The 25428-nt window shown below is 54.9% G+C and overlaps 1 protein-coding gene across 1 annotated transcript in view; it reads right to left on the bottom strand.

Annotated features, from left to right (window-relative positions):
* Positions 1-22704, bottom strand: part of AHDC1 (AT-hook DNA binding motif containing 1) — a 90311-nt gene extending 67607 nt beyond the window's left edge. The window contains 1 exon segment of the mRNA XM_043993357.1: positions 22593-22704. The gene's annotated coding sequence lies outside the window, so the exon portion shown is untranslated.
* Positions 22705-25428: the final 2724 nt, after the last annotated feature.

Genomic DNA, 25428 nt, shown 5'->3' with positions numbered 1-25428 from the left:
GCCCACCTCCTGTTAGCTTGCTCTGGTCCAGCACCTGGGGCAAAGACCAGAAAACTCTTTGCTGTTCCCCCCCCCCCTCCACTCCCAATCCAGCACAATAGGGATGAAAAGGAAGGTTAGGAATGAGGGTGGGGATCTCTACTTCCCCTATCCCAACACTTTACAGGAAGCTCCCAGAGAACCTCCTCTCTTTGCATATTAGACTAATAGATTTATCAGCCCATCCATCCATCTATCCATCCATCCAAAGGATACAGAAGTATCTAGTAACAGTTCTTTGAGGGAAGGGACTCAAGGAAATCTAAGGTAGCATTGAGGAAAGTGTTTTCTAAACCATAAAAAACTAAAGAAGTGTGAATTCCAGTTATCCCTTCTACATTGCAACTTTCCCCATCACAGGTTTTGATAAATCACAGATCGGCATGAGAAATTAAATGGGAATTTTTTGCGGAAGGCACGGATGACATGCAAAGGCCAACAAATCATAGAAAATGTTTAGAAACTCAGAAATGCATAGAATCTAAGTATAGTATTGTATAACATCAACCCAAATTTCACAATAAAGGACTGTAAACATCCCATAAAAGGAAAAGAAAATAATTCTGACTTCTTCTCTGATACAAAGGGAGGGCCAAAACATTTTAGGAAGATTTTCTAGATCTCAGGGGTGCCTTGTCCCCAGAGATAATATGATGCTAAAGCAGGAAGGGATTGTAGTGGAACAGTTACATTCACCAAGCATTTATTAAGCACCTACTAAGTGCAAGGCACTGTGCTGGGAATGGAAAAGACAAAATGTGAAACAGTCCCGACCTTCAAGGAGATTTCATTCTTCTAGAATGGCATATAACAAGAGTGGAAGAGGGGCAGCTAGGTGGCGCAGTGATAGAGCACTGGCCCTGGATTCAGGAGTACCTGAGTTCGAATCCGGCCTCAGACACTTAACACTTACTAGCTGTGTGACCCTGGGCAAGTCACTTAACCCCAATTGCCTCACAAAAAAATAAAATAAAATAAAAAATAATAAAAAATAAAAACAAGAGTGGAAGAGATGTTAGCGACCAGTGAGTCCAACGCCAACGCTTTATTTTGTTTGTTTTAGTTTTTTGCAGGGCGATGAGGGTTAAGTGACTTGCCCAGGGTCACATAGCTAAGCTAGTAAGTGTCAAGTGTCTGAGGTCGGATTTGAACTCAGGTTCTTGTGAATCCAGGGCTGGTGCTTTATCCGCTGCGCCACCTAGCTGCCCCCAACGCCAACACTTTAAAGACGAGGAGACCAAGACCCAGAAACATCAGCTAATAGCTAACATTTATATGGCTTAAAGAGCTTTACAAATATTCTGGCATTGAATGCTCACAACAACCCTGGCAGGTGGGTGATATTATCGTTCCCATTTTACAGATGAGGAAACTGAGGCAGGAAAAGGTACATAGCTTATCCGTGTCTGAGGCCGCATTTGAATTCAGGTCTTCTTGATTCTAGCTCCTACACTCAGGTTTAGGTCTGGAACTCAAGCCTCCTGATTCCCATTCCAAAGCGCTTTCCAGTACACCGTACAAATATCTAGTTTGTGCCCAGCGCTGTGCTGGACCCTATGGGAGAAGGTGAAGCCAGGTCAGTCCCTGCTTTTAAGGAGGTCCCGGTCTGATTTGGGACACAGGGTATCAAAAGCGTCAGACTGAGTGTGTGGATGGCAGAGGGCTTCCCAGAGCTCAACACAATGCTATCTATACTCAGGGTCCACAAGGGAGTACAGAGAACAGGTGGGAAGATCAGGGGAAGGAAAGAAGGTTGTAGAGGGCATTGGGTAAAAGGAGGACGAAACTTTCTAATGGTTAGAGCCATTGCAAAGCGGAATGAGCTGCTATGGAGAATGACTTCTCGATTGCTAGAGGTCCTCATGCAGAGGCTGGAAGCACTCTCGAGAGGCAGTACAGTATTCTGGGAAGAGAATGGAAAGTCAGGAGAGGTGGGTTCAAATCCTGCCCTTGACACTGGCTGTCGACCACAACTGTTTCTCCATCTGCAAAGTGAGGATAGCAATTGCTGTGATACCTAATTATTGTCAGGACTGAACAAAATAATGAATGGAAAACATTTCCAAAACCTAGATGTGGCAAGGAAAGGTCCCCTCTTATTTATTTATTTTTTTGCGGGGCAATGAGGGTTAAGTGACTTGCCCAGGGTCACACAGCTAGTAAATGTCAAATGTCTGAGGTCAGATTTGAACTCAGGTCCTACTGAATCTAGGGTCGGTGCTTTATCCACTGCGCCACCTAGCTGCCCCCATCCCCTCTTATTTCTGCCCAGGATGTCATGAAGGAGATTGATGCTCAGGTTGGGGTTGGGCCAAATGATTTCTGAGGTTCATTTCTTCCAGGTTTGCGAGTCTTTAAGTCCTCAATTGTGGGTTAAGGGGGTCAGGGAAGACTTCCTAAAAGAGGAAAGTCCTGACTTGGGTTTTAAAGGATAGATGGGACTTGTAGATGAAAGAAGAAAGGAGAAAAGAGCAGTCCTATAAAAGGTGGAAAGTGAAGGGTGCCTGTAGATCATCCTGATTGGAGCAGGGGACTGGTGGGGAGGGGAGCAGTGGGGAATTTGGCTGGATGGGTTAGATGGAATCGGACTATGGTGAGCCTTGAATGCCGGGTTAGGGATACTAGACTCCAGCAAAGCACGCAGTAGGAACTTAATGAATATCTGTTGATTGACTCTCTATTGAATTTCTCCTGTAGGCAATGGAAAATTTGAGAAAGGAAGTGACTGGTCAGAATTGTGCTTTAGGAAGAATAAGTTGGCAGTCTTGGGAGGATGAACTGGGGCAGAGGGATTAGAGGCAGGGAGACCTATCAGAAGGCCATTCCGGTGTCTCAGGCCTGTGGTGACATGGAATTGCTTTCCACCCCAGTCCTTTCTGGAAAGGTATAGATTCTTCAGAGACATTCCCCCAATTCTCTCTGCATTCCTTGCTGTCCTCCCCTCTATAATCTCTTTTACTAGGACATGAGGCATCTAAAGTCCTGTTCTCTACCTTGGCGAAACATCACTAGGGTTAGGCTTGGAGTACATCTCTCTGCCCACTTCCCTAGCGATGGGCAAACTGGTGTGACTGAGGGTCTAGCCTTGGGGAGGCACAGAGCTTGGAGGTAGAAGGTGACTCACAGGCAGGTAACTGGTTCAGCTTTGATTCTGAGTTATAAGTGTGTCCTTCCTCAGACAATTAGGAAGCTCCTTCCCCTCCCATCCCTTCCCCTCCATTGTAGAAGGGAGGCCTAGTAAGGATGGAAGGGAGGAGCCTGAAAGGGGTAGCTGGGTGAAGGGTGTCCCAGTGGGGTCTGCTCAGCAGGAAAGGGCCAAGGGAAGTATGGGGAGATACTTCAGACTCCTACATGCTAGAGCGTGTGCTCAACCATGTATGTATATATCAGCAAGTGGGAGTGTGCATGAGAGAGGATGTGTTTTCAAATAGGGTGTGTTGAGAGAGAGAGAAAGAGAGAAGGAGATGGGGGAGAGGTGAAGAGAGAGAGGAGAGAGGGAGAGAGTTACCAGTTACCTGCCTGTGAGTCACCTTCTACCTCCAAAATGGGGGGAGAGAGGGAAGGGGAGAGAGGGAAAGTGAGAGAGAGAGAGAAAGGAAGAGAAAGAAGGAAATGGGATAGAGTTGGGGAAAGGGAGGGAGAGAGACAGGAGAGAGAGAGGGAGACAAAAAGAGGGGGTGAGAGAGAAAGCAAGGAGGAGAGAAAAAGAGATGGGGAGAGGAGTAGAGGAAGAGAGAGAAAGGAGAGGAAATGAAAGGAAGAGAGAGAAGATGGGAGAGATAGAGGAAAAGAGAAGAGAGGGAGAGAAAGAGGGGGAGAGAGAGACAGAGAGAGAAGGAGATGGGGGAGAGGTGGGGAGAGAGAGAGAGAGAGAGAGAGAGAGAGAGAGAGAGAGAGAGAGAGAGAGAGGAGAAGAGAAAAGGAGATGGGAGAGAGGTGGGGGAAAGGAGGGAGAGAGGAAGGGAGAGAGAGAGAGAGGAGAGGGGAGTATGTATACATAGGGGGAGAGGGCCTTGGTATCCAGGTGTTGGTGTGTGTGGCTAAAGAAGTTGGGGAGAAAAGGGCGAAGCTGAAGGCATGCCGAGTTCTCAGTAAGGGGCTGCCTGCCAGGTGCAGTTCACCCTGGACTAAGGTTTTGAGGACATAGGTGAAGATTCTTCCCCCTTGGCCCTCCCTGGCACCAGATTCCAGGTTAGAGGCTGGGGCAAAAGGAGCCTCCCACTAGATGCCGGACGGGAGGGACTCTGTGTCTTTGTGGGCCTGTGCCTGGGTGTCTTTGTCTGAGTGTGTGAGTGTGTGAGTGAGTGAGTGTGTGTATGTGTGCGAGGTTTTGTCACAGACTGGTGAGCAAGTTAATCTCGGACTCCCTGACACGTGGAATAAAATCACGCTCCCGTAATGGAATCATTCGTCTTCCTGTCCAAGGAGAGAGAACAAACTCCTAGCCATGAGCCAGGGCCACTGGGAGGAGGCCCTCCGGCCAGGAACAGGGCCCAGGAAGACATGGCTAAGGCTCCGCCCTCTCTGGCCACAAGCCCCTCCCACGGGCACCCTTCACTCCCAGGGGCCCAACGGCTGTCTACCCAGACCAATCCCCCAATGCTGATCCCCAGCCCTGCCAGAGCCCTGGCCCTGCTCCAGCCCCAGGGCATGTGAAAACAGGCTTTGAGGACTATTGAGACCTTGAGAGTCCAGTGTCCTTTCCTAGCTAGGTTCCCTTCCCCCACCTTAGCCTGTGTTTCCCCATTCTGTGGCCCCTCAGCCTGTGCCCCCACTCTCATCACTGGTGAGCATATATATCCCTGGGCAAAATGCCCACTCCCAGCTACCTCTGAGCAGATCCACCCACCCAAGAATCACCCTTGGGGCAGGCACTGCCCAGTGGCTGGGAGGGCAGGGGGAGAGGGGGGAGAGAAGTGCAATGGAGTAGGGGCATGGAAGGGTGGGGAGAAAGGGGGGGCAGGAAGGAATCTCTCCCTAAGGTTCCCTCCCCTCTCCCAGAGGGAAGGGATGAGTTCCAAGCCAACGGGATTTTCCATCTCTCAGCAACAAAAATTCCTAGTGATCAGTCTGTGGGCTTTGGCAGGGTGCCCACTGGGGACCCGCCCCCAGCCCTGGGTTCTTGGGTCCCCTGGGCTGGGCAGCTCTGCATTGTCCATTAGAAGGGGGGTGACTCTAGGCGGATGTCAAAAGGGAAAGAGGGGAGCCCTGTCTTAGTCCTGAAATACATCAGTGTCTGTTCTTGTGGGAACCTTGAAGGCTTCAGGACCCCACCCCCTGCAGCCTTCCAAGGCCTCCCTCCCCACCCCTCTCAGCGCCCCACTTTCTTACCTGAAACTTCCTGCCAACAGCTCCCCATTCCCCACCTGACGATTCTTTGTCCCTCCCCCTTCTCCCCAAGAAGTCTGATCAGCCCCTCTCCTCTAGTGAGCTGGCTCCATCACCTCCCAGGCAACACTGAGAAATGCCTAACTGCCACCTCAGCAAGGAAACCAAGGTCTTGGGTCCTACTCCGGCTCTTTCTCTCCAACCAGGGCTCCCTGAAGGCAGGCAGTGGGTTGCCCCACCCAGGGCCTTCTGCACCCATCCTGTCACAAGATGAGCCAGGCGTGGGGATAAAGGGCTGTTTTGACCACACGTCAAAGCTGGGGAAACCGAGGCAGCTGTCCCTCCCCCACTTCCACTAATGTAGCAGAGACAGACTATAGGAATATGGGCTCCCAGTGAGTCCCCACCCTGAACTCCAGGCCTGAGCTCCCCCCCCTCCCCCCCCCCCCGTCCCCCTCTGCTTACACACAGACACCCAGAAGAAGACTGGCAAAGTTGCCTCCAATGGAGGAGAGGAAGAGCGTGAGGGGCAGTCCTAATTGGGAACAACCCTAAGCCAGTTGGGAGGGCCCAGGCCCCGTGTCACCAGCTCAACCACCCCCACTCCCTTAGCACCAGCCCAACACAGTGGCCCAGGGGCACTGTGGGATCAGGTTTGGTGAGAGATGACGATGTGGGGGAAGGGAAGCAGAGACGCTCCAAGATTTATGAGCCCGCTTCTTTGCCCTTAAATTTCCCCTCTGAGCCTCCCCCACCCCACCCTACTGCACCCCAGCCTTGGCTGTTCCAACTCTGCCAGGGCCATTCAGAGTGTCTATGGCTCGCAGCCAATGAGGAGGGTCCTCTCCCATCCATCAGCTGTTGCTGGGGTAATTTCCACCCCATCAGACTACATTGGCGGGAGTGACCACCCCGATGGTATTGTGTCCCCTTCCCATATCCACTACTATGGAACCAAGGGGGCTGGGCCCAGAGCCACCATTGTGGGAATTGAGGAGGAATGCTGAGCTAGACACCAAGCACAGTGACCTCTGTGACCCGCCCCCCCCAACCCAGTCAGAAGCTCTGCCCAGCCTCAGCCAGAGATCTCCCCTCAACATCCACTTATACATGCTGCCCCTTCTTTGCCTCCCCAAGAATGTCTGGATCAACAAGTGGGACAGGACAGAAGATGACAAGCCCTTCCCCTTAATGTCACAGCCCTTCAACCATCGCCTCTACTCAAATTCTGTGTGACTTTGGTTAAGTCCCTCTCTGAGTCTCATTTTCCTCATTTGTAAAATTAGGAGGTTGGTCTAGACAATTTCCAGTTAGAATGATCTTGTATTCTAAGTTCTAAGGACCCTCCCAGCTCTGACATCCTGCCTTCTAAGGTCCCTCCTAGCTCTCATATTTTGTGTTCTAAGGTCCCTCCCAGCTCTGACATTCTGGGTTCTAAGATACCTCCCAGTTCTGACATTCTGTGTTCTAAGGGCCATCCCAGCTCTCCCATTCTAGGTTCTACGATCCCTCCCACCTCTGACATCCTGTGTTCTAAGATCCTTCTCGGTTCTGACATTCTAGGTTCTAAGATTCTTCCCAGCCCTGACACTCTGTGTTCCAAGGGCTCTCCCAGCCCTGACATTCTGTATTCTAAGGGCCCTCTCAGCTCTGACATTCTGGGTTCTAAAAGTCCTCCCAGCTCTGACAGTCTGTGTTCTTGGTCCCTCCCAGCTCTGACATCCTTTGTTCTAATGGCCCTCCCAGCCCTGACAGTCTGTGTTCTAAGGACCATCCCAGCTTTCACATTCTTTGTTTTAAGGGCCCTCCCAGATCTTACACTAAGATCCTGTCCAGCTCTAACATTCTATGATTCTGCTTCTAACTCTTCCCCACCCCCCACCCCCACCATGCATGCCCCCATTACCCTGCCCCACCCACCCCACTATCGATCGATCAATCAATCAAACATCTATTAATGGATTACTAGGACCTGGGATCCTTCTCCCACCTCTTTCCAGCTTGGCCCCAGGAGGCAGCTCCTGGGATTTGGGTCAGGAGGAAGTTCTACAGGAGCCTCTGGGGCCTCATTTGTTAGTGCTGTTAGACCAGATGCAGGGAGTGACTTGTCTTTATTTATTCACTGGGGGCAGGGAGAACAGGGTCTTTCTGCACCAATGGCTTAAGATAATAGATTTCAAGCGGGAAGGGACCTCAGAGGACATCTAGTCCAAGCCTCTCCTTTTACAGATGAGGAAACTGAGGCCCCAGGTAACAGTGTGTGGAGGAGTTGGAGCCCCTTGCCTCCATAACCAGTATTCTTTTCACTGGAAGAGGGCAGAGGTGGCCAGGTGAGGGCAGGAGGGGGCGGACACCAGTCATCAGCTCTGCCTGTGCTCTGGACCAGGGGGCTGAGTGGACCTGGATCCCTGAGGACACTGGCTCAGGGGCTACAGGAGGAGTCAGGACACCTGAATTCTCCATTTGACTCTGATATGACCTTGGCCAAGCCCCGGGGTAGGGGGCTTGTGCTTAGAGAGAGGCAACTAGGTGTTGAAGTGGATACAGCACTGGGCTGGAGTCAGGAAGATGGTGTTCACTTATTACTCCTGTGACCCTGGGGAAGTCACTTAACCTCCACTGGCCTCAGTTTCCTTAACTATAAAATGCGGATAAGAACAGCACATCCCCTCCAAGGATCACATGAGATAATAATTGTAACGTGCTTATTAACACAGTGCTGGCCCATAGCAGGCCCTGGAGAAATACATATTCCCTTCCCCCTTTCCAACCAAGGGCACAGTGTTTCTGTATACAGTCAACACTTAATAAATGTTGGCTTTCTGTTACTCAGTCTTCCCATTTAAAAAAAATTGTTTTTTGTTTGGTTTTTTTTTTTGGGGGGGGCAGGGCAATGAGGGTTAAGTGACTTGCCCAGGGTCACACAGGTAGTAAGTGTCAAGCGTCTGAGGCCAGATTTGAACTCAGGTCTTCCTGAATCCAGGGCCGGTGCTTATCCACTGTAGCACCGCCTAACTGCCCCCTCCCATTTTGTATAAAACAAGAGAGCTACAGACTGGATGATTTCTGAGGTCCCTTCCAGCTCTGACATCCTACATTGGAATACTCTAGAACTCTATTTGGATCACCTAAAAGAACCAGAAAGAGCTCAGAATTGGGGTAAGGAGTGACATTGACCAGTGGCTAGCAGTTTTCCCTGAAGACCAGGCCAAGGACTGGCATAGGAGGGTGGGGAAGGGCCCCCCAGGAGGGAAGGTCAGCTGGTGCCCCTCCCAAAGGGAGCAGCTGGAGGGAGGGGGAATTGCCAGCTCCCCCTCCCACTTCTCCTAGGTCTCAGGTTATTAGACAAGTGGGCCATGAGGGCTGAGCACACACAATCCACTTTGAACCAGAGCTGTGTGCAAACCCCAGGGCAGGTAGCAATCTTGGCAGCAGGAAGGAGCAGTGGATGGACAAAAAAGGGTGGGAGGGCTCCAGGAAGGCCACAGGGCACCACAGAGGGGGCACCATAGGGGCAGGGGTAGGGAGGCCCAGGGGGATGCCTCATCAACCCCTTCCCAAGCAAGCGGCCTCTCCTCCCTGGATGCTTCCCTGCCTCATCAGCCTCCTGTTAGAGGTTCCCTGGGACACCCCTGGACCCTCGACACTGTCACCTCTACTTTTAATGAGCCTCATTAGTATCTTAGCCTGGAGCCTGGAGCCCCCAGACAGCCAGGTGGAGGGAGGGAGAGAGAGAGGGAGGGAGGGAGGAGTGGGGCGTGCTGGGATGGCATACCAGCTGGATGGCACCATTGCCGCTCGCCACCAACACCAACACAGGCATCAAACGCTGTCACCCACCCAGGGTGTCTTTTGCCTGCACCACCTGTCAACTGCCCAGCATGTCACCTGAACCGCCTGTCACCCAACCAGCATTTCACCCCAACCGCCCGTCACTAGCACCATGTCAGAGACATCTGGCAAACCCCACTGGCACTGGGGAAAGTTCAGAGGGAGGAAGGAGACAGTGGCAAGGGGGGGAGGAGGGAAGTGGGGAGCACCCCAGGGAGCTGCAGCATCTCCATAGCAACCTTCATTCCCCGACCCCCCCTTCAGAATTCAGAACCAGAGGGTCGGGGGTTGAGCCAAGGGGGAGCCAAGTGGGAATGAGGGTGAGAGGTAGAAGGTGCCCTCTCCATCTCCCCCAGCACCTCCCCAGCCCTGCCCCTTGGGCCTAAACAAGGTGGTGGAGATCCATTTCAATGGTACTGTCGGGGTGTACACTATCTTCTCTCTCTCTCTCTCTCTCTCTGACCTGGAACTAGCTCAGCCAGCTGCCAGTTATCTTGGTTTTACACACACACACACACACACACACACACACACACACACACACACACCCCTGCCTCATTTCTCCCCTTTTCTCCCTCTCCTCTTAGCCCAGAGAGGGTGTGCCACTAGCCCAAGGTCACACAGAAGAAGATAATAGGTAGGTTGGGGAAACAGGGACAGGGGGAGTTCTCTTATGGAATCTATCCCAGTGGCTCTGGGTTGAGGGAGCCTCCCTGTAACAAGCTGTAATCCCTCCCATCCCAAGGTGACTGGGCCTGGGCTGTTCCCCCCCTCCCCAACCTTCACGAGGCTCCTGTGAGCAGATCCCCAGGGTCTGCATCTTCATGTTGCATTATTTATAAAACTGAGAATGAGCAACAGCTGCCATATTCCTGCCCTGGTCAGTCCTGCAGACTTTGCCCCTCCAGAGCCAAAGGGCTGGGTGGGAGCGTGTGCCAGTCAAGGACACGGGAAAGGGAGAAGAGGAAGAGGAAGAGGTCAGCACTTCTTCTGCCCAGTTCACTGGGACCCTGTGCTTTCCTCTGTAAGCCCACAGTCCCCATCTAGCCATTCATGTTGGCTCTGGAGGATCTCAGGAAGCAGGCCTCTGCCCGCCCCCACCCCACTTCCTACCTCCCCAGCCCTTCTTGCCCATGGTTCAGTGACTATAGGGGGCTCTTGGCTCACGCAAGGTCAGGCTCTCCCCTTCTTCACTTTTCTCCTGAGCAGGGCCTGGCAGGGGAAGGGGTACCTGGCCCTCTCCCCTTCTGCATCTCCCCTCCCACCTCTACTGCTTTCCTCCCTTCTCCTCCAGGCAGGCAGCAAGCCACAGGATTACTTCTGCATGACTGCCCATCTCCACAGGGGGGTCGGAGACCCTCCGCCTACAGCAATCTTTAAAATTCCTCCAACCCAACCTCGCTCCCTCTCCCTGCAGCGCTCATGCATCTGCTGCAGTCTGCCCGCCGAGCTGGGGCCTGCCGCCCACAGGCAGATGGGCATGGCCAAGGCCGGGCTTTGGGCATAGCTCTCCCCCACCACTACGCCCGCCCCCATCCCTCTCCCTTCACCTCAGGTAGGGCAGATGGCCTCTGCCCCCTTCAGACTTCATTCACCTAGCCCTGGTGAGCCCCCTCCCCTTAACTCAGCACCTTCCAAGGGCTGCCCTGACCCTGTCCAGCTCCCCAAAGCCCCCCACCCCATCCTCCTCTGGTCCCATTCTCCGCTCCTCCCATCCACTCTCACTCAGCAGCTCTCCCCAGCCATCCCAGACACATGGGCCAAAGGGGGCATTTGTGTGTCCGTCAGAGTGTTGGACTTCACATTAAATCACCCCACGAACGGCCATCCAGGTGAGCCTGTTGCAGAGAGGTGGCTGGAGACCCCACTGATGGGGCAGGGCCCAGACTGACCAAAGAGAGCCCTGCGGTTTATGGCCTTTTCCCCAAGCCTGGCTCCTGTCTGCTCCCCTTTGCTCTCCCATCCTCTGTTGAGGGGCCAGGCGCTGTGCCCACTGCTCCCTGGGGCCTGGAAGGCTGGCCAGAGAGAGAATCAATGTCACTAAATTTTTCAAGGCCCCTAATGGAACCTCGTTTCCCCAGGGCTTGGTGGGGGGGGTGGAGGAGACGGGGGGGGGGCCCTTGGCAGACAGAGGAAAGAGCATGTGTCCTTGCTCCCTATAGCACCCCCAGGCCCAGGCCCAGCTGGGGTCCCTGGCTGCCTGCTCTACCTTACCGCCCCCCCCCAGCCAATCCCCTGTCCTCCTCATGGGGCAGCAGTGATGAATAGGGTTTGAGGGCCCCCTCAACTCCTCCCAGGGCACTGAAGAGGTAAATTTGGGCCAGGGATGTATTAGAATGGGGGGGGGGGTCCTAGGCCAAGTCATAGGCTCCTGCGCACCAGCCCCAGATGCAGGAAGCAGCAGCCCCTGCCCAGGTCTTTAAATCACTCTTCTCTCCTTGCCGGGGCTGAGGTAGTTTCTGTGCATTCATAATTAGGGGGTGGAACAGATGGCGGAGATTCCGTTTAAAATAATGCATCTATTAGAGTAACCTTCGCTGTCGGGAATGCGCTCCTGTTATGGGGGGGGAGGGATGGAGGCCAGGATCCACAGTCCTCCCTGCTCGGCTCTGGGTTGGGGGGCCGGGGGTCTCTCCTTCTGGCTCCCCAGAGGTCAGCAGGCATCTACTACTCTAAAGATAGAGGATGCCCCAGGTGAGCACCCCAAGGAGATCAATTTCCCGGATGAGCCTCCTGGGGTCAACTTTTGGATCTTCAGGTAACAATCTTTCTCTGCTCCCTACCCCAAGTTGCTAGAGTCCAAGTGTTACAGGCTGAGATAAGGTGCTTTGAGATCATGCTCAGGGAAGCTGCCTTGAGGAGCTCTGGCTGCCCCCTAGTCTTCCTCCCGAATCCTCCCCAACAGACTAGGTTGAGGGAGATTGGTCCCACAGGGGGCAAAGTTCTTTGTTCAGAGGCTGGACAGACCGAGACACAGTTGGTCTTCATTGTCCCAGAGTACGGTTTCGGTGTCAAGGAATGCCTGTGGGAGGGAGGAGCTCTGGGTGAGAGGGGCTCTGGGAAGTGGGAAAGGGGATTGGGCAGGGGAGAGACAGAGAGACAGAGAGACAGAGACAGAGAGAAGAGAGGCAGAGACAGAGAAAAGAGAAGGGGAGGGAGAGAGAGAGAGAGAGAGAGAGAGAGAGAGAGAGAGAGAGAGAGAGAGAAGAGAGGCAGAGAGACAGAGAGACAGAGACAGAGAGAAGAGAGGCAGAGACAGAGAAAAGAGAAGGGGAGGGAGGGAGGGAGAGAGAGAGAGAGAGAGAGAGAGAGAGAAAGAGAAAGAAGAGAGGCAGAGAGGCAGAGAGACAGAGAGACAGAGACAGAGAGGCTGGAGCCGTCTGTGCTAGTGTGGATAGCAAGTCCCAGAGAAAGAGTGTGTGGGAAAGATGAGGGGGAAATGAGAGAGAGGGGAGGGAATCTGAGTGTTTTTGAGAAGTGTTTTTGAGTAGGGGACTCTACACAATCTGTTTGCATATTTTGGAGGCACTGTTGGGTAGTTAGGCAATTTATGTGTAAAGATGCGAGGGTCAGCAGGTTTTAGGGGTTTCATGGAGCGGGGGGGACAGTAGGGGAAAGTCGTGGCCCCGCCCACTGTGGCAGCCTCTGAAACTTCCCACCATGATAGCCTCGCACCTGTATTGCAAGTGTGTGTGTGTGTGTGTGGGGGGGGGACCCGAAATCTGTGTGTGAAAGGTAAGGGTGTTTCTGGAGGTGCAAATGTGTGCTTCTGAAGGGTCTGGGTGGAGGATTGGCTTTGGGGAAGCTTTGTGTTTGAGGGAGGTGGCTGCCAGGGGCTATGAGCTATGGAGGGGATAAGGTTCTCTAAGTGATGGTGTGTATTTTGGCGGTAGGTGTTTGTAGGGAAGACAAGAAGAATAGGGGACACAGAGGTGTGTGTTGGTATATGTTTTGAGGGGTGTGTGTGTGGTGGGGGTAGGAGATGGGTTAGGAGCAGTAATAACTGAGCAGAGGGGGTGCTTGGGGTACCCAGATAGCTGGAGGGAGTTGGGCAGACATGAGGGTTTGGAGCAGAGGGGGAGGGGGCTGAAGCTGCAGAAAAGGAGGCCTGTTGGGGGCGGGGCTGTCAGGTGTGTGTGTGTTTCCAGGGGCGCTCCACAGGAGTTGGGGGGAGGATGTGTCAGAGATGCTTCACTTGCAAGGAACAGGCCTCTCCCAAGCCTGGCCCAGAGTTTGGGAGGAGGGAGAGAGAAGAGGCCCCAAGTCCATCTGTCTGTGCCTGTGCCCAGGGCCTGAGCAGAGCTCCCTCCTCCTCTCTTCCTTGCTGGCTCCCTGGGGGGGCGGGAGCAGATTCCAGCCCACCCATCTGCCTTCAGATATTTAGTGGTGGAGAGAGCAACGTCCTTGCTTGCCTTTAGGGCATTGCTGTTTGAAGCATCACAGGCAAGGAGGGAGGGGGGGGCATGAAAACAGGCCTTGTGAATTGTTCTCAGCTCCTCAGAAACCACTGACGCCAGGCAGAAGAGAGGAGAGGAGTGGGGGCACACGCAGTACAAGGATGGGGGGTGGGGGAGCCAGCCAGGCAGCCAGTTCTCTGGGGCTTTGGGGTCAGAGGCCTGCTGGGGAAGGGGGGGCAGTAGGAGGAGGGAGTCTGCAGGTCAGCTCCTGGGCCCCCAGCTCCAGGATTGGGGTGGGGGGTGGCAGCCAAGATGGCCAGGAAAGCAGCATTTCATCTATGTCTGTGTATGTCAGGCTTCTTCTACCTGTGCACACTCTCACTCTCCACTGTGCTCCCCCACCCCCCAGACCCCTCAGGGGAAGAGATGGGAGGGGGGCGGTATGGGGTGAGTATTTTTTTCTCTTGCTCTACCCAGGCCGCCAGCCTCTTCCTGTGTAGCTGGCCTAGCTAGGTTCTGCCCTTCCCCTGAGGGGGCCCCCACCTGTGGAGGGAGTCTTCCCTTTGGCCACAATTCCCCTCCTAGCTGGGTGTCCAGCCCTGTGGGGAGGACCTTCTTCCCACCCAAATCCTTTTGCTTCTTCCCTAGGGCTCTGCCCCTTAACCATGTGGTTCCTCAGTCCTGAGAACTCTATATGTGTGTGTGTTGGTAAAGCAAGGTGTCCCTATGATAAGATAATGTGTGCGGGCAATAAGATGTTATATCTATGTCACGGGGAGTCTGTGTGAGACATAGGAATATAGGCACATCCATGAGTGGGGGGGGGCGATATGTGCGTGTGTAGGTGTGAGACGATGTTTAAGTGAGAGACAAACTCTGTGGGTGTGACAAAAGTGTGTGTGTAACACAAAGGTTGTATGTGCATGCAGGGGGCTTAGTGTTTGTGTGGGAATAGGCTCTGTGTGGCTAGGCCAAAAGGTAAGCCAAAATGGAAGAAAAAAAGGTGTTTATAACTTTGTGTGTGCATGTGCATGTGTGTGTGTGTGCGTGTGTGTATTAGTCAGACAAACAGACAGTGGAGGGGGGGGAGAGAGGGAGAGAGAGAGAGAGAGAGAGAGAGAGAGAGAGAAAGAGAGAGAGAGAGAGAGGGAATTTGTACGGTTTGTGTGACAAGTATGTGGATGAGAACATGAGTGCCTAGTGGGAGGGAGCTGGCCATGTGTTTATCTCACTGTCTTTCTCTTCCTATCTCTGTATGGACTAGCTCTGCCCCATGCCCGTAACAATAACAACCTGACTGGGGACAGTTTTGGGGGGTGGGAGAGGGTACATACTATGGAGTGCTCACCTGGTGTCCCTTCTCTGGACTCAGAGTTCAAGAGAACATCAGAAAAGCCCTGGGACTAGAGATGGAGGGACTTGGAGGCCCCTGGCCCAGACAGATGAGGCTAGGGGTCAGGGAGCAGAGAGGTAGAGGCCAAAGGAGAGAGAACATCTTTGATCTTCCATTAAAACCACGTCAACTCTGGTTCCCTGAGCCTCTCTCTGCCTCTGCCTGTTCCTGTCTGTGTTTGTCTCTGTGTGTCTGTGTGTCTGTCTCTTGGTCCATCTGCCTGCTTCTTCTGTCTGTGTATGTATCTATTGGTCAGTCTCCATTTCTGTCTGTCTCTCTCTGTCCATGTCCATCTGTCTCCATCTGTGTGCGTCTCTCTGTCCATCTGTTCAGCCATCCATCTGTCCACGCGCAGGCTTCCACCTCTTGTCTGTTAGTCTGTGTATGTATGTATGTCAACAGCCACCTCCCCTGTGGTCAGTGAGTCCCCTTCCTGGCCCAGGCCCTGCTCAGGTTTGGGGGGGAGGGGTGCTGGAGGGAGGTGGCCAGAGCTGGGCCAGAGTAGCAGCTTCTAGAAGCTTCAGTGGCAGCTGGGCTGGGAGGGGATGGAGGGGCCAAGCCAGCTGCAGAGCAGGCCCCTCCCCCTAGGATTCCCCCCTAAGGACCCCTGAGTTGGCTGTGTGTTTGTATGTGTGTGGAGGGGTGGGGGGTGGGGGGGTGGGGACAGATTAGGGCTGGGAGCCTGAGGGATGAAGAGAAGACTAACTGAAGGATTCCAGCCCCTGGGGGGGGGGGGAGTAGCGGGGGTGAGGTCCAGAGAAGAGGCCCTAGCTGGAATTCCGCTTCTCAAAGGCCCCCATGACTGATAGGGGAGGGGTTCAGCAGGAACCAGTGAGCCCTGGGCTGGTGGCCAGAATGGAGAGAGACAGCATTAGGACCCAGAGGCTCCTGGGAGGAGAGGGCACCGGGGGAGCCCAGGCCTCAGGGGAGGGAGGGGCTGAGACTAAGTGCTTCCTGTCAGCTGGGGACTGGGGGGGGGGCATTCCCCTCCCTTCCCTGGTCTCAGGGGACCCCTCTCACTCTTGAAGGGCAAGGGGAAGGCCTGAGGTACTCTCCAGTTTGGCCCCTGAGGCTGTGTCCCTGAGGGCACAATTTACTGGGCCCCCTCTCCCAGTGCCCTGGATGAGCTCCCAGCCTGGCCAGGACCCATGCCTGCCCAACTCCCTCAGGAGGAGCTACTTGCCAGGCTACAGGCCACTGAGGCTCCTGCATCCAGCCCCTGGGCCCTGCTCTGAGCTCTTAGCCATAGTGGCCCCTTCAGTTACATGGAAGAGGGGAGTGCTGGGAGACCTTACACCTCTAACTGGCTTCCTAAGGAGCTGGCCTTCTACCTGAAAACCAAAACTCAGAGTTCTACTTCCCAGATGCCCAATAAACCCAGAAAAATCCCCGGGGCCAGTAAAAGTAGACAACTAGAATGGTCTCTAACTGGGTTCTAAGGTCCATCCCAGCTCTGACATTCCATGTTCTAAGGCCCTCCCAACTCTGACATTCTGGGTTCCCTCCTGGCTCTGACATTCCATATTTTAAGTGGCCTTCCAAGTCTGACATTCCATAATTCTAAATACCCCGGTCACTACGTTCCTCCTAACTCCCACCACCACTAAAGGTTATCAGTATCGGGTATCCTCCCCAAACCCAGCACTGCTTCCTGGAAGCCAGGGTCACAACCCCAGTTGGTGAGCCCTGACCTGTACCTAAAGATGGGCTGCCCAGGAGACCTGACCTTCTAGTTCTTCCTTCAAAGTCTAAGGGACGTAGGCACCCAGGGCCCCCTTCCTTCCAGTGAATTCCAGGGGATGCTTGGGATCTAATTTGTGACCCTCACTGCCCCTGGCATCCCATGCCTGCCACTGTTATAGTACTCTTTCCTGCTTGGAGCTACTTGGTCCCACCTGTGCCCCATACCTGCTGGAGATCTAGTTCCCAACCACCTGTAGGCAACCTGTAGGAAGTTCCTACCCTCTATCCACTCCACAGAAGAGGAAAGCCAAGGCTCCCAGGAGCCTGGCACAGAAGGGACTGGGTAGAGTAGAGATGCAGGGTGGGTGGGGGTCTTTCTGTCAGAGGCCAGGCTGAGCCTGGGGAGGCTGTGTCCCATGGTGTCCCCCAGCCTTTCTCTCTCCTCCACACTTAATTTTCCCTCCTGCCTTCTTTCCTCATGGGCATAGAATGGTCAGCACTAATGTAAGATCAACTAGCAGGGCCTGAAGAACTCATTTGATCCAACCTCTTCATCTTACTGAGGAGGAAATTGAGGCCCAAAGAGGGGAAGGATTTGTCCAAGGTCACTTAGCAAGTGCCTGGCAGAACAACTGCCTGACCCCCAGGCCAGTTTCCTCAGCACGGTGCCTCATGCCTGGCTCTGCTTCTCCCTCCTGCGCTCCTGGAAGGCTGACTCACTGATTCCCCTCCCCTCTCCTGCCAGCCTGCCAGCCCGCCCACCCTGGGGGGCCCTGGCCACCTCCAGTTCCCTAGGCTTGGCCACAAGGCCACCCACTCTCCTCCCTTTCTCCTCTCCCAAGGCCCTGTCCCACCCCCTACACTCCCAGAGGCTGCCCTTTTCCTCCTTTTACACTCACACAGATGGAGGAGGGAGGGATGGATGGGCTGCCAACACCTGGCCAGGCCCTGCCCTCAGGGGGCTTTGACTCCAAAGATCCCCTCAAACTTTGTTTTTCTTTTTTCAGTCTGCATCTGGGGCGAGGCTAGGGCTTTCTCCACATTCTGGGGCCAGAGAACACATTAAATGTCCCCTGGAGCTAGCTTGTTCTACTCCTCCTCCCCAACCCCACTTCAAACACCCCCCACCATCAACCACTGAGAGATTCTCTGTCTGATCTTTTTGATAGGGGCATTGGCACCCCCCCTCCCCCACACTGGCCCATTCATTTTGAATGAAATGAGCCCAGAGTATCTCTGCCTATGTTGGCTTCCTCAGTGGGGGATTGGGAGGGGAGGGAGAATGGTGATGGTGTATGTTGGGGGTGTGGGGGTTCTCTCCTCCAATACTACATAGCTTTTCTCATCACCCCCCCCCCCACTGCTGGTGACTCTCCCCTCATCTGCCTGTGGTACCCTCTTACTACCTGCCCCTAGCTGTATCTTGCCCTTCAGTCACTTATACTGTGCCTGCCTGTGTCTTTCTTTCTGTCTCTCCCTCTCTTCTCTCTCTCCTCTCCTCTCTTTCTCCCTCCCTCTTTTCTCAATCTCTCTCCTCAGTCTCTCTCTCTTTCTCCCTCTCCTCCCTCCTTCTCCTCCCATCTCCCTCCACCCCCCCCCTTCTTCTGCTCTGTGTGGGGGGTGTCCATCTGCAGCATTAGCAACATCTCTTGGCTTGCTCCCTCCTGCCCTCCCCAACCTTGCCCCACCCTGGCTTCCCAGCTTTCTCAGTACCAGGACATAGGGCCAGATTGGGTCTACACTTTAAGGGGGTCTTTGGGACCTGATGCCCCCAAGATCCTAGCCAGGTCAAGGGTGAGAGTCTCTCTTACTACAGACTTCAGAGGGCTGGAGGAGGCCAAGGGCACAGGCTCTCCTGGCAACCTATCATTTGGCCTTGGGAGGCTGGGACTGGTAGATGACATTCACTACGGGGTACTGACTGGGTCCCTCCTACCAAAATACTCAAGTTGTCCCCAGGGCACCTGAGTTATTAAAGGGCTGTCATTGGACTAGATAATTCCAGACTCCTGTTTTTTTTTTTTTAGTAAGGCAATTGGGGTTAAGTGACTTGCCCAGGGTCACACAGCTAGTAAGTGTTAAGTGTCTAAGGCCTGATTTGAACTCAGGTACTCCTGAATCCAGGGCCGGTGCTCTATCCACTGTGCCATCTAGCTGCCCCTAATTCCAGACTCTTGATTCTCTATTCTAAGGTCCTTTCTGGGTTCTAAGCAAGGACTCTTAAGTGTTTTTGTGTTATGATCTCCTGACACTCTGGGGAAGCTTCCACACCCCTTCTCAGAACAAGTTTTTTAAATGCATAAAATAAAATCCATTGGACTACAAAGGAGACACAGTCTATGGAAATCCAGTTAGTAAAATGTTTTTAAAGCCAGCACCAAGTTGGCAGATGCCAGGGTGAGAGCCCTGATGGAAGGTGATTTCTAATTCTAACATTCTCTATTATGGTCCAGGTTCCTTCCAACTCTAACGTTTTCTGTTCAATGATCTCACATTCTGTGTTCTAAGGCTCCTTCTAGTTCTAGCACCAGTGATTTGCTGCCCACAGGGACAGCAACTGGCAAGGGGTAGGAGGGTAAATCCTGGGGAGGGGCAGAGCCCCAGGCCAAGCTGGGAAGGAGGCACCGAGTCTAAAAAGCCCCTGTTTTCCAAGCTCATTCCCTCTCCCTATGAGAAGCCTCCACAGGGGAGCCTCCCCCTTCCCAGGCCCGTGCCCCCCCAAATGCCCTATGTTGAGGGTTAGGCAGCACAGCTGGGATCTGTGCCCACAGGGACAGGCGCTTGGGAGAGGCCCTGTCCTTGAGTCGTCTTTACGACTGAGCCCCCTATCCCCACCTCAAGCCAAGATAGGAATGGGGAGAACCATGATGACCCAACCCCCTTGGCATCTTCCTGCCCAGCAATGGGCAACTCCAGGGGGCTCTGTGCCCCCTCGAAGACCCTTTGAACAACCGCTTGATGGAGAGCACAGCATCAGCAAGGGAAGAGGGAATCACGCTGAGTGGCCACCCCTTGAGGCTCCCAGCCCAAGGAGGGTGCCCCTGGCCCCCACTCTCCCTGGGGGGGGGATGGGAAGGCAGGCCAGCTCTGCCCCTCTGCTGCCCCAGCTCCCTAGTGAACTCGGTAAACGGCAGGCTGTTTTTCTTTACGACACCAAATTACCCCAGAGCTCAGCAGCTCCTTCCATCATTGCCTCCACCATAGATCACATTAAAAACTCACAGAGGGCAGCTTAAACACATTGCATTTGTTTCTCTCTATATTATTTCAAAAGTAACGGCATTAAAAATGGATTTTACTACGGAAAATAAATATCCGCACGTGGACGAGTAGGCCGGCTGGGAGGGAGGGGGCCACCAGGGGGAACCCCAGGCATGGACGGGGGAAGCAAGAGAGAGAGGGCAAAGGGGGGGGTTAGACCACACCCCAGTTCTGTCTCCCCCTGCTTGGCAGTCATCCCCCCTCCCCCATTTCCCACCCCCATCACCTCTACTGCCCCCCCTCAGTCTGGTCAAAGCCTTCACGGGTCTGGACTGGTGCCCATTGGCCTTGGCTGCCTATCAAAAGCCCGTTCCTTCATTGCCCTCCCCTCCCAGGCATCTGAGAGGAGGAGCTCTGGGGCAAGCTGCCCGCCTGTCCCTAGGGGTCACTCAGGTTATTGACCCAAAGGAAAAATATGAATTCCAGTGACTATTGAGTTTGATTTTCCATTAGTATGAAAATAAATATGTATCTGCTCAAAGACTGGAGAGTCAATACACACCAGCTCCTGGGGGGTGGGGGCAGGTAGGTCTTGGTGGAGCCTAGACAGACTTCTCAGCTCTGTCCCTCCATGCCCACACCCCACACCATGAGGTGGCAGGTGAGCTCACAGAGATGACCATTCCACACCAGAAGTTCCTGTCCACACACCTACACACACACACAGGGTCCCGGGATCCATCTACCCCAGCTATAGCCCAATAATGAAGGCATCCCAAGTACTCCTCATATAAGACAGTGTCACAGAAAGTACCCAGCCTTGAAGGACACATTGCTCCATCCCACCCACACGGAACTGTGACCCCTGGGTGAGGCCTGTGCTTGTGACCCTCAGGCCAGCTCAGCCAGGCACCATGGAAACACCTGGCAGGGATCCCCCAAGTTCCCTTCCTTTGTGTTGAGACCCAGATGCCTCAGGGAGCAGGGGCATGAGGGTGGCCACTGTCTTTCCCCCCAGCAGGGGGCCCAGCCTAGGTGGAGAGTGGGTAGGCAAGAACCCTGCCTCCTCAACAGGAGACCCAAGAAGCTGCTTGGGCAGTGCTTCCCACTGTGGTGCCTGGGCCCAGCTAAGGTTGGCACTGCCAGGCAGTCGCTGGTGCAGAAGGGGAGCCTGGGCACTGAGCTTTGTTCCCAGCACAACCCAGACCCCTGCATTGGCTACCAGCTCAATGTGGAGGGCCCCAGGCATGGTGCTGGCTGCCTTTTCTTATTCCTCCTCTCACCATCCTCCCCAGGGAAGGGGAAAGGACAGAGCTACTCTGGCCAGGCTCCCCTCTCAACATCTGGTCCAGCCCCAGCCCCCTGGGGTCTGTGGTAGAGAATTCCTGCCCCCACCAGTTCTGGTGCCCGCTCTTTGCCCCCAGGGGGACTGCCCCTGCACTCCATTCCAGCCAAGCCCATCCCCACATCCTTCCTTCCCTCCAGCTGGCTGGGGCCTGGCTTGCTCATCCCACCAGCCCAGCCCAGCAGGGGCCCTGGGGTCAGGGCAGGGGGGGGGGGGCAAAGAAGGAGACCCCCCCCCCCCAGCCAGTCCTCCTCCTCCCCCAGTCCCCTGCTGGATATCGGCCCTTTCCTGTAGTGCAGGAAACAGGGCTCTTTCCTACAGTCAGCCAGCGCCTGCCCCCTGCCTCTCTTCTCCACCTCGCCAGGGGGAAGGTGGGAGACTGGCCCCTGGGGAAAGGCTTTCTCATCCAGAATCTGCCAACTTCCCCTGGCCCCTGCCCCGCTGACAGCTGTCACTCAGTGACCTGGGGGGGGGGGGAAGGGAGGGGGTCCAGCCCAGCAAGGGCCTCTTCAATCAGAGCCCAAAAGGAAACGCATTCAGGAGAGCCATTATTTATTTATTTATGCAAAAGTGAACCGACTTTGTTAGACAGACAGGTAGCTGGGCCCACCTCCTGGGCTCCCCGACCTAGATTTGGGCTCCCCTTCTGGCCCCCAAATGTCTCCCTCGACAATCACTGGCCCCCATCCTTCAACTCTCCGGAGTCCGAGGAACTTGGGGATTTGGGGGCGAAGGGAGGGAACCCCCTCCCTCTGCAGTCCCCGCCCCCCTTGCAGATCTTCAAATCCAGCCTCGTTTACCCCTCCCACAGTCGCCGTCCCCCTTCTCCCCCCTCCCAGTCACATTCCCGAATCGCTGAAGCAATTTACAGTTCGAAATCCAAAGGCAGAGAAGAGGTGGGGAAGTGGGAAGGTGGGAAGTGGGGGGGGGGGGCGGCAGGCAGGGAGGAGAGGGAAGGGGCGAGAAGCAACACCGGGGGCCCCATCGCCCCAGAGCCGTGAGAGCTGCGGGGCAGCCAGGAAACCCGAGAACCGCCCCCCCCCCCCCCGGCACCCCCCCCTCCCCAGCCGCCTGGGCTCCGCTCCGCTCCCCTCCCCTCCCTTGCCCGGCTCTGCCAGCCAGGCTGAGCGGCCCGCCCCGCGCGCAAACAAAGACAGACGGGCACGCGGGCACCGCAGCCGCGGGGCCGGGGAGCGGACGGCGGGAGGCGCGGGGGGCGGGGGCCGGGGCCACCCCGGGAGGGGGGCCACACAAAAGACCCCGGCAGTTCTGCGGCTGGGAGGGAGGAGAGGAGGAGGAGGGGGGGAGGGGGAGGAGGAGGAGGAGTAGAGGATGGGGAGGAGGGAAGGGGGGGAATCGAGGCTGCAGGACTCACCGAACTGCTGGGCTCCGTCCGGGGCTCGCTCCTGCCAAGCCGAGCCGAGCCGGGCCGGGCCTCCGGGGGGCTGCTCTCTTCCGGCGACGCGGGCTCTCGGCGGCTGCTGGGGAGAGTCACGGAGCCCTCAGCGCCCCTGGCCGCCAGCACTGACAGCATTTTTATCTCCTCGGCTCACATTCTCCTCGGCTAACTCCCCTGGACATGGTGGTCCCCCTCCTCCCTCCTCCTCCTCCTCCTCCTCCCTCCCCTCGCCCGCTCTCTCGCTCTCCTTTTCTCTATCCCTTTCTCTCCGGGGGCCCGGGGCTCGCCCCCCCCAAAAAAAACCCCTTCCAGCTGCCGCGCGCGCGCGTGCACACACACACACTCACCCACAGTCACACTCACACACACAGCGCTGGACCACCCCTCCCGCCCCCCCCCCTCCCCAACTGCAAAACCTGGAGAAAAATCTTCTCTCGGCAGGCAGTCCTCCTCCTCTTCCAAATCCTCCTCCCCTGAGCACCCCTCTCTCTCTCCCTGACCGTCTGTCTGTCCCTGTGGCTGTCTGTCTAGCTAGACTAGAGCCTCCCTCCGGGCGCGGGGCTGGGTGGATAAAGGAAATGAGGACAGAAAGCAGAGGTTGGCTTTGGGTGGTGGTAGCTGGATTTCCCCCCCTCCTTCCCTCCCTCCTTTCCTTCCCTCCTCCCTCCTTCCCCTCTCTCTCTCTATCTATCCTCTCCTCCTCTCTCTTCCCCTCTCTCCCCTTTCTCTCCTCCCCCTCCCACCAGGCCCCCTCCCCTCCCCTCTCTCTCCCTCCTCCTGCCTTCTGGTTGCCTCCGCTTTGTAGCGCTGGGCTGTGCGGGTGTCTAGCATGTCTGTGTCTGCCCTCCTGGCCGTCTGTCTGTCTCCCTCCCAGTGTCTGGAGGTGCGGGCTGCTGGGCTCTCTGGCTCTCGCCTGGCTCTCCTCTTTTTTGGCTCTCTCCCTCCCTCTCCCTCTCCCTCTCCCTGCCTGGCTTTCTCAGTCTCCTCCGCCGCCGCCGCCGCCACCGCCACCACTGCCTCTGCTGCTGCTACTGCTGCTGCTGCTGCCCCTGCCGACTGTGAGCTCGGCTTACCTTCCCTGCTCACCATCCGGAACCCCAGGGAGAGCTCGGCCCGGAGCATGCCGGGAGTTGTAGTTTCCGCCCGGCCGCTGGCAGCACCGCGTGCGGCCCGAGGGGGCGGGCGGTTGGGGCAGAGGAACGGAGGAACGAGGCTGGCTCCTGTTCTGCCCCGCCACGGTTGCCCCGGACCCGGCTCGTGGAGGGCGAGGAAGGGTACCTGACCTTCTAGTTCTGGGGTTCTTAATTTGGAGTCCATGAACTTGGTTTGAAAATAGAGTTTGAGAAGTGCATTCCAATAAAATTGGTTTCCTTAATAATCCTATGGATTTTATTCTATGCACTGAAACACATTATTCTGAGACGCGCTCCATAGGGTTCCCTAAACTGACAAAGGGGCCCGTGATACAAAGAGAGTCAGTTTCTCTCTCTTAGTTGGTGGTGCTAGTGGAGAGGGTGTGTGAGGCAGGGGTGCTGGCTTGCCAAGGGGAATCCCTGGGAATGGCCATGGGGTCCCAGAGAAGAGAAAATCTGTCTCTGGAAATCCTGAGGTTGTTTTTCCTGTTTGGAAAATGTTTTTCTTCCTCAGCAAGACCCAGTAGAGCATGTTGTCCCCCTTCCAGGGCCCCATCCTTTTCAGCAGGTCTTCCTGTAGCCCCCTCCAAGACCCCAGCTTTGCAGGGAGAACACCCCCCACCCCCACTCCAACAACCTCCTACCTCTATTTTTGGCCACCACCACGCTTGGACCTGGGGAGGGGCTTGCAGGAAGAAAAGCAGCCAGGGCCACTGAGAAGGGGGAAACCCAGATAATCTCCAGATAATCTCCTGGATAACTGAGAATAGTGATATATTGCCCTCATCCCAGTCAGGTATTTGCAGGTGGAGAGAGCCAAAGGGTTGTGTAGACTAGGAAATGAGGCTTTTTCCAGGAGGGTCCAGTTTGGAGTAAGGGTGGGAGCAGGAAGTTGGCAGCAGAGATCAAATGCTGAGTTCCGGGAGGGGACATATATTCAGCCATCACTTCTCCCCATACCTGTGCATCTGCCCACATCTCCTGGAGCTTGGGTCTGATCGTGCATCTTTTCACCTCACCCAACATCCTGGTGTCTGATCGTGTCTGGGTGTCTGCCCTTTTCTCATCTGCCTTGATTGCTTGGTTGATTTCTGGCTCCCTTTTGGACCCTGCGATAACCCTCATGTGACAGTGGAACTGGAGGGCAATGAGAGTAACACTTGAACATCTAACTTTCTGTGAAGTTACCTTGTCACTGACTTCCCTCCAAAGTCTGATGCCAGGAAAAACCAGGAAAGAATGCCGTTTCCCCTGGTGCCAGCCTCAGAATCAGTGTGGGACTCTCCTAGTAGGCAATAAGATGTGTTGGGGGTAGGGGTAGGACTGGGAGAAAATAACTCATATTAGAGCCTCACACCCTGTGAGTAATAATCATTGACTCTTCAGTGGGAGGGTCTGGGTTCTAGTCCCCACTGCCTCTAATAGTTTTACTACCTGTGTGACCTTGGACAAGTCACAGTTCTTTTCCCTTGACTTCAGTTTCATTATCTCTAAAATGAGGTCAGACTTTGAGCTTCTTTCCAGTTCTCGATTTATGATTCTATGAAGACAGAGGCCCTTATTCTCATTTCACAAATGAGGAAACAGACTGAGGGATATGAGGCTGGGAGGAATATACTGGAAATCTTGCCTTTTGGGCCCTCTCCTCTGAGAAGGGATGAAAACAAAGGGCAATATCA

The sequence above is a fragment of the Dromiciops gliroides genome, chromosome 3 (genome assembly GCF_019393635.1).
Source record: "Dromiciops gliroides isolate mDroGli1 chromosome 3, mDroGli1.pri, whole genome shotgun sequence".
NCBI lineage: Eukaryota > Metazoa > Chordata > Mammalia > Microbiotheria > Microbiotheriidae > Dromiciops > Dromiciops gliroides.
Note: the sequence above shows the minus strand (reverse complement) of the source record. Positions and strands in the feature narration are given on the sequence as shown.